This window comes from Triticum dicoccoides, chromosome 5B (assembly GCF_002162155.2).
Source record: "Triticum dicoccoides isolate Atlit2015 ecotype Zavitan chromosome 5B, WEW_v2.0, whole genome shotgun sequence".
Taxonomy (NCBI): domain Eukaryota; kingdom Viridiplantae; phylum Streptophyta; class Magnoliopsida; order Poales; family Poaceae; genus Triticum; species Triticum dicoccoides.
Window position 1 is genome coordinate 266,330,003 of NC_041389.1, and position 10,612 is coordinate 266,340,614.

Here is a 10,612-nt window from a genome sequence, read left to right on the forward strand (position 1 = left end):
AGCAAAAGATAGGTAGCACATCATAGCGATAGAACGAAGCAACTAGCATAGCAATGATAGTAGTGAGATCCAAGGTGACGATCATCTTGCCTGAAATCCCGCTAGGAAGAAGAACGATTCCATGAAGTAGACGAACCAACGTAGTCAAACGAACCCTCACGAACGCAACGTTACCGGAACTAAGAAGCAACACCGGAAAGAAGCAAGCAACATAGTAAATGCACAAGCATAAACATGGCATGATGCACAAACAAGTATGATGCATGTCCAGTTTAATGAGGCATGGCATGGCAAAGTGCAACAAATAATACTACAAGTTAAGTGGAGCCCAATATGCAACGAGTTGCATATTGACAAAACACCACATTGACATATTTAGTTTAATCTCGTTTAAGATACTAAACAATATTAAATGTTGTTAAACATGGCAAGAGGTGAAGCATAATTAAGCTACCTATCTAGGCAAGTTTAAATGAGGCCGGAACAACAAACAACAATTCCGGAAAATCCCCATATGCATATTTCGAATTTGCTACTGTTCTGCCCTAAAACATATTTTATTGTTGTTAAACAGGAAAATAAAGTGCAGCATGTTAAACTAGTCATTTTTCCACCACATTTACATATAAAGTTTATTAAATTTGGAGCTACGGTTATTTAGTTATGAAATAAATCATTTTAACATGGCATATAAACAAATCTAAACAAACAACATTTTAAACATTTTAAACATGGATGAAAATTGAATATTATGAAACTAGATGAAATTCAAAGCATTTTACATGTATAGTTTGTTTAATTTGGATGCATGCATTTTACATGTATAGTTTGTTTAATTTGGATGAAAATTAAATATTATGGAACTAGATGAAATTCTAAGCAAAGTGCAACAAATAATACTACAAGTTAAGTGGAGCCCAATATGCAACGAGTTGCATATTGACAAAACACCACATTGACATATTTAGTTTAATCTCGTTTAAGATACTAAACAATATTAAATGTTGTTAAACATGGCAAGAGGTGAAGCATAATTAAGCTACCTATCTAGGCAAGTTTAAATGAGGCCGGAACAACAAACAACAATTCCGGAAAATCCCCATATGCATATTTCGAATTTGGTACTGTTCTGCCCTAAAACATATTTTATTGTTGTTAAACAGGAAAATAAAGTGCAGCATGTTAAACTAGTCATTTTTCCACCACATTTACATATAAAGTTTATTAAATTTGGAGCTACGGTTATTTAGTTATGAAATAAATCATTTTAACATGGCATTTAAACAAATCTAAACAAACAACATTTTAAACATTTTAAACATGGATGAAAATTGAATATTATGAAACTAGATGAAATTCAAAGCATTTTACATGTATAGTTTGTTTAATTTGGATGCATGCATATTTAGTTATTAACAATGCAAAATAGGGGCATTTTCTGTAAATAAGAATGCATTGGAAAAATGCTAAAGTACACAGACTGGGAAAAAAAATGCACGGGCCCGAAGCATTAGAGTGCAGCGGCCCAGAAGTGGAATCGGGCCCAACCGGCTATGGTAGTGTGTGCTCGAATTAAAACAGAGAAGCAGGGACTAAAAAGAATCGGGAGAACCAGGGATCGAACCCTGAACCTCCCTGGATAGAGGAGCAGAGCGCTGACCAGTTCAGCTACTGCTCTACTTGTGCAATACATGGGAGCCAGCAACTCTTAACCAATGACTGAAACGGATGAGCTTTGGATCCATGGCTCACGGTGGTTGCCGGCAATGCAGCCGAGCATAGTAGCGGCAACCGCGGATGCAAAGGGCCGGCGGGGGTGCGGAAGACGATGAGGGTGTGGGTGTGAATGCGCAAGGCGGGGACGAGCGGCTGCTGCTCGCCGGTGTCGTGTGCGTGCTGAAGCAGAGAAAGAAGCAGAGGAGTTGGCGTTGTGCACAAAGAGCGGCGGAGGAGCTCGTCGGAGCTGTTCCAGCAACCAAAACACACGGCGGAGGGCGCGGATGGAAGCTACGCAGCTGAGTGAAGCCATTCATACCAAGCATGCAACAAGAAGTGAACGGATTCCTCGCCGACGACGGGGTTTCGTGGTGGGGCGCGTGAGCTTGATGCTCGCGGCCATGGCGGCGATGCATGTTAAGGCAGGAGCTATAGCGGCGGGCGTGCGGAAACATGCTAGGGTGCGCGTGGGGTTGCTCGAGTTCGAGCTCGCACTCGACCCAGGCACGACACGGATCGGCGAACGACGGCAGCGGCTTGCCGGCACGGGGTGAGAAGCAGGGCAAGCCACGGGCATGCGAGAACAGGGGGTAGATGCTACATGGGCATATGGTGCATGCTCCTGGCGTGGACGTACGCGGCAGAGCGGTGGAAGCAGAGGGTTCGGCGCGTCCATGGCGAAGCACGGTGGCCGGGGATGGAGGCGGCGACCGGCGGCGCGCGGCGGCGGCGGCGCGCGGGCCACCGGTGCGGAGGGCGGAGGCAAGCGGGCAGCTCGGGCGCGGGGGCGCGGAGTCGGGCCGCCGGGGCCGGCCTCGGGCCCGGGCGGGCCGGCGACGGAGGGAGGTGGCGCCGTGACACGTGGGAAGCTCGGGTTGGACGGGGCGGCGAAGCGGACATGTCTGGCGGCGGAGGAAGAAACGACTAGCGGCGTGGAGGGGAAATGATCTAGGGTTTGCCTGAAAAATTCGGGGGAGGGGACTAATTTATATATAGAGGGAGCTAGGAGACTCCAAATGGAGTGCGGTTTTTGCCCACACGATCATGATCGAACGACGGAGGGCATGGAGGGGAGTTTGCTGGGTTTTGGGCCACTTTGGAGGGGTGTTGGGCTGCAAACAAAAGAGGCTTTTACGGTTACCCGGTTAACCGTTGGAGTATCAAACGGATTCCAAATGGCACGAAACTTGACAGGCGGTCTATCGGTGGTGTACCAAGGACGCTTGGCAGGCCTCGGGCCATTCCGAGAATGTTTATCACCTGCACAAGAGAAGAGGCAAAAAGGGGACGCCGGATGACGTAGGAGTGCCGGATTGCAAAACGGACAACGGGGAAAATGCTCGGATGCATGAGACGAACACGTATTGCAAAATGAGATGCACATGATGACATGATAAAATGCAACACGCAAGCAATGACATGGCAACGACGGTGAATAACTGGAAGACACCTGGCGCAATGAGTCCGGGGTGTTACAACACTCCTCCACTAACAAGAGATCTCGTCCCGAGATCTTAGGACCAAGACGGAAGGGAAAAAGGGATGAGGTGAAACAAGAACTGAAGAGAAGAAGCAAAGAATCGAGAGCACTCGAGAAAAGAGAGGAACGACGCGAAAGACGAGAATCGAAAGCTCACGGAATAAGATAGACTATGAAACCACTCTGGTTAGAACGAGATAAGAAACAAATAAGACTGAAAGGATTTAGGCAGCACTCCGGCTGAGCATGGAAAGAGTTGGAACTGGGATTGACAAAATGGAACGATAGTTGACGAGAGGAACAACACAATGCCTCCGGAAGAATTGAAAGAGTTGAAAGAAAATAACGGAGAAGAAGACGACATCTTCTACCACGAATGAAATATAAAGCAACTTTAGAAGAAAGGATTGAACGGAGTTGTTGAGAAAATCAACAACGAAAAGAATAAGCTTGTTGTGGACTTATGGAAAACATCTCAGAAATTATGAGGTGATAATCGACCACAAACAGAAATGATAGAATAGCCGAGAAAGCCGAAAAAAATGTAAAACTCCACTTCAAAAGAATACAGAGAATTAATTGCACCTCGAGACGCAAGAGGAAAAGATACTTGAACTCAACCAACAATATCTTGATGAACTCTTGAAGAATGAATTAAATCGTGAAGAACCACCATGAAGAACTCCGGTGACAAAAAGGATGATGAGATAGAATGAAGGATGGAAGAATAAGATGAGCCTTGTGATGATTTAGATGGAGGTTCCGACGAGATGGCCGAGGAAATTTGAACTCCGGAAAAGAAAAGATGAAAACACTTGGAACTAGAATTTATTCATCAAGAACAAACTCCGAAGAAAAGGGATTACTTGACGATGATGAAATAAGAATAAGAATTACGTTATGCTTAACCTCCATCAATTAAATTGATGAGAAGCAAAAGATTGCATACAACTTATTCGTGTTGGAAAGGATTACCGAGATATATAGCGCAAAATTGGGAAAGTCTTCATGAGCCACTGATAGGATTGAAAGAACGAAGGGATTAAGATGATAATCAAGGAAAAATAATCTTGAACGAACCACCGTAAGAATTCAAAAAAAGACTGACGAAAGAGAATGAATCACCGGGAAGAATTAGAAGAACCAATGCTTGCGAGGATTCAGATAAAAGGGAACGGGAAGAACTCGAGCTGATTAAGGAACATTTGAACGAAGCGCCAGGGTAATTGAATAACGGTAGCTGAAATGTGAGGAAGAAGACTTCTTCTGGAATGATGGCCTCCGGTGAAAAGAAATGGAAAAACAACTCCTGACATACTCCGGATGGTTAAGAAAAGAATATCTGACAAATGGAATAATTCTCGAGGATAACATGAAGCTAGAACCACGAAACTTCGAGAGAACGGACAAGATTTAGAGGAAAAACTCTTCTTCGATCTTCAAATGTCGATGGAAAACACCACCAAAATTGCTGAGATACTCCGAAAGAATGAAAACCGAAAAGGTTGAGGCAACAATGAAAAAGATTTGAAATCGATCTAGGAAAAGGCATGTGACTGATGTGATCCATTCTTACCTCACACTTGAAAAGAATTGAGAATAACTCTGGGGGAATTAGAAGAGTCAGGTAAGATCCTGGGAAAAGACATGTGGGTTAGGGCCCACTAAAAGAAAACACCATTGGAAAGGATTGTTGAACCGATAGATGATGCACCGGAACAATTGAACTATTTGAATGAGGTGACACCCTCGAATTAATTCAAACACAGACGAATCTCCTGAGATTTCTTGAACACTCCAGAAGGATAAACTGGCGAGAGGAAAACGAGCAAGGGGAAACATTTGATCCAAGGGAAAAGAATGTGATCAACCGGCAAAACATGGATTGAGTCCACCGGAGAAGAAAAAAGATATAGAATGTCAAACCAAAGAGAATTCACCGGTTGGAACAATTGACGAAAGACTGAAGAGGTTCCGCACGAATGAAATTGATGCTCGAGAGAGACTCGGGCTCCGGGAAGAAGAGGGTGGGAGGGCGGGAAAACAAAGGCAACTTGGAAGGGGAAACCGACGAATATCTTGAAGAGAAAACACCGATTGAAATCATTGAAGAAAGAAAGCAAAGACTTCGCACGAGTAGGATGGATACTCGATTACGGACTCCGGATTCGAGAAGAAGAAGGGAGGGCGAGTGGGAAAAACAAGGACAACTTCGGACAGGGAAACAACATCGATCGAAAAGAGACGAGGATTGATCTCCCAAAGACAAAGAGGTTCGAATCAGCTTGACGAGGAATGCGCCGGACAAAAGAGGATGGACAACGAACGAAAACTAACCACGTGATCCTAAAGAAAAATTTGAATTGGAAGAGGAGTAATTCAAAACACCTACGTCAAGCTCACCAGAGCGACGAAGGGGCCGAGGAGTAAAACGAATTCCTACTCTCCGATATAACTAAACTCCAAAAATAGTTTTCTTCTAGACTCAACAACGGCCAAACTACACGATCAATCAAGGGGGCTCCTAGGGTCAGTCGTGGCTCTGATACCAACTTGTCACGCCCAAGATGCGATCCTATCCTAAAGGAACTCGAAGGTCCCACCAAGGATAGAAGCGCATCTTGAAGACGCTTTTGCAAGGTGGATATCATTACATCAACATTACATAATAGATGGGGGTACATACAAAAGACATACAATGCCACATGAATACAACATCATCTTACAAGAGATCAACATCCGACTACGGATGGAACACAAACAGAAACTCAAATGACATCCACCCTGCTAGCCCAGGCTGCCGACCTGGAACCTATCCCCTGATCGAAGAAGAAGCAGAGGAAGAACTCCAAAACAAGCAAACATCGCTCTCGCGTCATGATCATCACATAACCTGTACCTGCAACTGTTGTTGTAGTAATCTGTGAGCCACGAGGACTCAGCAATCCCATTACCATGGGTATCAAGACTAGCAAAGCTTAATGGGAAAGGAAGGGGTAAAGTGGTGAGGTTGCAACAGCGGCTAAGCAAGTATGGTGGCTAACATACGCAAATAAGAGCGAGAAGAGAAGCAAAGGAACGGTCGTGAAGCTAGCAATGATCAAGAGGTGATCCTGAACTCCTACTTACGTCAAACATAACCCAAAGACCGTGTTCACTTCCCGGACTCCGCCGAGAAGAGACCATCACGGCTACACACGCGGTTGATGCATTTTAATTCGGATTTGGTGTCAAGTTATCTACAACCGGACATTAACAAATTCCCATCTGCCACATAACCGCGGGCACGGCTCTCGAAAGTTTATACCCTACAGGGGTGTCCCAACTTAGCCCATAATAAGCTCTCGCGATCAACGAAGGATATACCTTCTCCCAGGAAGACCCGATCAGTCTCGGAATCCTAGCAAAGCCGCTCGATGTGTCGACAATCCCAATAGGAGTCGCACATATCTCGTTCTCAGGACACACTGGATAAGCGAAGCGTACAGGTACCGACGTAACCCAAGTTGGCAAGGGATGGTCGCGCACGGTGCTCTAGTTTGGACCAACACTTAGACAAGCATTGGCCCGGGGGGCTAAAATAAAGATGACCCTCGAGAGAGCGACTCCCAAGGGAAAAGTAGGTGGTGGTGAGGCAAATGGTAAAACCAAGGTTGGGCCTTGCTGGAGGAGTTTTATTCAAAGCGAACTTTCAAGGGGGTCCCATAAATCACCCAACCGCGTAAGGAACGCAAAATCCGGGAACATAACACCAGTATGACGGAAACTAGGGCGGCAAGAGTGGAACAAAACACCAGGCATAAGGCCGAGCCTTCCACCCTTTACCAAGTATATAGGTGCATTAATTAAATAAGAGATATTGTGATATCCCAACATAATCCTGTCCACCATGGAGCAATCTTCAACTTCACCTGCAACTAACAACGCTATAAGAGGGGTTGAGCAAAGCGGTAACACAGCCAAACAACGGTTTGCTTGGAAGGGTGAAAAGGTTAGAGGCTGATATGGCAATTATGGCAATTTGGGAGGCTTGAAGAGCAAAAGATAGGTAGCGCAGCATAGCGATAGAACGAAGCAACTAGCATAGCAATGATAGTAGTGAGATCCAAGGTGACGGTCATCTTGCCTGAAATCCCGCTAGGAAGATAACGAGTCCATGAAGTAGACGAACCAACGTAGTCGAACGAACCCTCACGAACGCAATGTTACCAGAACTAAGAAGCAACACCGGAAAGAAGCAAGCAACATAGTAAATGCACAAGCATAAACATGGCATGATGCACAAACAAGTATGATGCATGTCCGGTTTAATGAGGCATGGCATGGCAAAGTGCAACAAATAATACTACAAGTTAAGTGGAGCCCAATATGCAACGAGTTGCATATTGACAAAACACCACATTGACATATTTAGTTTAATCTCGTTTAAGATACCAAACAATATTAAATGTTGTTAAACATGGAAAGAGGTGAAGCATAATTAAGCTACCTATCTAGGCAAGTTTAAATGAGGCCGGAACAACAAACAACAATTCCGGAAAATCCCCATATGCATATTTCGAATTTGGTACTGTTCTGCCCTAAAACATATTTTATTGTTGTTAAACAGGAAAATAAAGTGCACCATGTTAAACTAGTCATTTTTCCACCCCATTTACATATAAAGTTTATTAAATTTGGAGCTACGGTTATTTAGTTATGAAATAAATCATTTTAACATGGCATTTAAACAAATCTAAACAAACAGCATTTTAAACATTTTAAACATGGATGAAAATTGAATATTATGAAACTAGATGAAATTCTAAGCATTTTACATGTATAGTTTTTTTAATTTGGATGCATGCATATTTAGTTATTAACAATGCAAAACAGGGGCATTTTTTGTAAATAAGAATGCATTGGAAAAATGCTAAAGTACACTGACTGGGAAAAAAATGCACGGGCCAGAAGCATTAGAGTGCAGCGGCCCAGAAGTGGAATCGGGCCCAACCGGCTATGGGTGTGTGTGCTCGAATTAAAACAGAGAAGCAGGGACTAAAAAGAATCGGGAGAACCAGGGATCGAACCCTGAACCTCCCTGGATAGGGGAGTAGAGCGCTGACCAGTTCAGCTACTGCTCTACTTGTGCAATACATGGGAGCTTTGGAGCAATGGCTCATGGTGGTTGCTGGCGACGCAGCCGAGCACAGCAGCGGCAACCGCGGATGCAAAGGGCCGGCGGGGGTGCGGAAGACGATGAGGGTGTGGGTGTGAATGCGCAAGGTGGGGACGAGCGGCTGCTGCTCGCCGGTGTCGTGGGCATGCTGAAGCAGAGAAAGAAACAGAGGAGTTGGCGCTGTGCACAAAGAGCGGCGGAGGAGCTCGTCGGAGCTGTTCCGGCAACCAAAACACGCGGCGGAGGGCGCGGATGGAAGCTACGCAGCGGGGCGAAGTCATTCATACCAAGCATGCAACGGGAAGTGAACGGATTTCTCGCCGACGATGGGGTTCCGCGGTGGGGCGCGTGAGCTTGATGCTCGCGGCCATGACGACGATGCATGTTGAGGCGGGAGCTACAGCGGCGGGCGTGCGGAAACATGCTAGGGTGCGCGTGGGGATGCTCGAGTTCGAGCTCACACTCGACCCAGGCACGGCACGGCTCGGCGAACGATGGCAGCGGCTTGCCGGCACGGAGTGAGAAGCAGGGCAAGCCACGGGCATGCGAGAACAGGGGTAGATGCTACATGGGCATATGGTGCATGCTCGTGGCGTGGACGTACGCGGCAGAGCGGTGGAAGCAGAGGGTTTGGTGCGTCCATGGCGAAGCACGGTGGCCGGGGATGGTGGCGGCGACCAGCGGCGCGCGCGGCGGCGGCGCGCGGGCCACCGGCGTGGAGGGCGGAGGCGAGCGGGCAGCTCGAGCGCGGGGGCGCGGAGTCGGGCCGCGGGGGCCGGCCTCGGGCCCGGGCGGGCCGGCGGCGGAGTGAGGCGGCACTGTGACACGTGGCAAGCTCGGGTTGGACGGGGCGGCGAAGCGGACATGTCCGGTGGCGGAGGAAGAAACGTCCGGCGGCGCGGAGGGGAAATGATCTAGGGTTTGCCCAAAAAATTCGGGGGAGGGGACTAATTTATAGATAGAGGGAGCTAGGAGACTCCAAATGGAGTGCGGTTTTCTCCCACACGATCGTGATCGAACGACGGAGGGCATGGAGGGGAGTTTGCTGGGTTTTGGGCCACTTTGAAGGGGTGTTGGGCTGCAAACAAAAGAGGCTTTTACGGTTACCAGGTTAACCGTTGGAGTATCAAACGGACTCCAAATGGCACGAAACTTGACAGGCGGTCTACCGGTGGTGTACCAAGGTCGCTTAGCAAGCCTCGGGCCATTCCGAGAACATTTAACACCCACACAAGAGAAGAGGCAAAAAGGGGACACCGGATGACATAGGAGTGCCGGATTGCAAAACGGACAACGGGGAAAATGCTCGGATGCATGAGACGAACACGTATGCAAAATGAAATGCACATGATGACGTGATAAAATGCAACACGCAAGCAATGACATGGCAACCACGGCGAATAACTGGAAGACACCTGGCGCAACGAATCCGGGGTGTTACAATACTACCTTGCCGATGTTCGAGACCACAAGCACTCACACACGTCGGAGGAGGAGACCCGCCGGCCGTGGAATATTGCTCATCTTCGGCCTTATTACACCTGAGCTACTTGTAACACCCCGGATGTAACTTTCCATCTTTGTAACTCCAGCTCTTGCTGTTTTCGGCTATGTGATATGATATTCCCTCCATGGTTGGGTTTTGTCTTTTGTTTTGCATTTTATTCATATCATGCATACCATATCATGTCATCATGTGCATTTCATTTTGCATACGTGCCCGTCTCATGCATCCGAGCATTTTCCCCGTTGTCCGTTTCGCAATCCGACACTCCCACATGCCCCGGCGCACCCCTCTTGTCTCTTTTCGTGTGCGGGTGTTGAACGTTCTCGGAATGGACCGAGCCTTGCCAAGTGGCCCTGGTATAGCACCGGTAGACCACCTGTCAAGTTTCAGGTCATTTGGAGCTCGTTTGGTACTCCAACGGTTAACCGCACTCCCGCAAAGGTCTATTTTGTGTTGCAGCCCAAAACCCCTCCAAAACAGCCCAATAACACATCTAAGTCACTTCCATGCTCTCCGTCATCGGATCACGATCGTGTGGGCGAAAACCGCACCTCATTTGGACACTCCTAGCTCCCTCTACCTATATATATGCCTCCCCCTCCGAAATTCACGGGCAAACCCTAGACGAAATCCCTCCTCCCCCGCCGGACACGTCCGGACGGAGCCGGACGCGTCCGCCGCCGCGCCCCCGGCGAATCAGGGACCGCCACGTGGCCTCCGCCGCGCCCCCGCGCCGCCGGCCCGCAAAGCC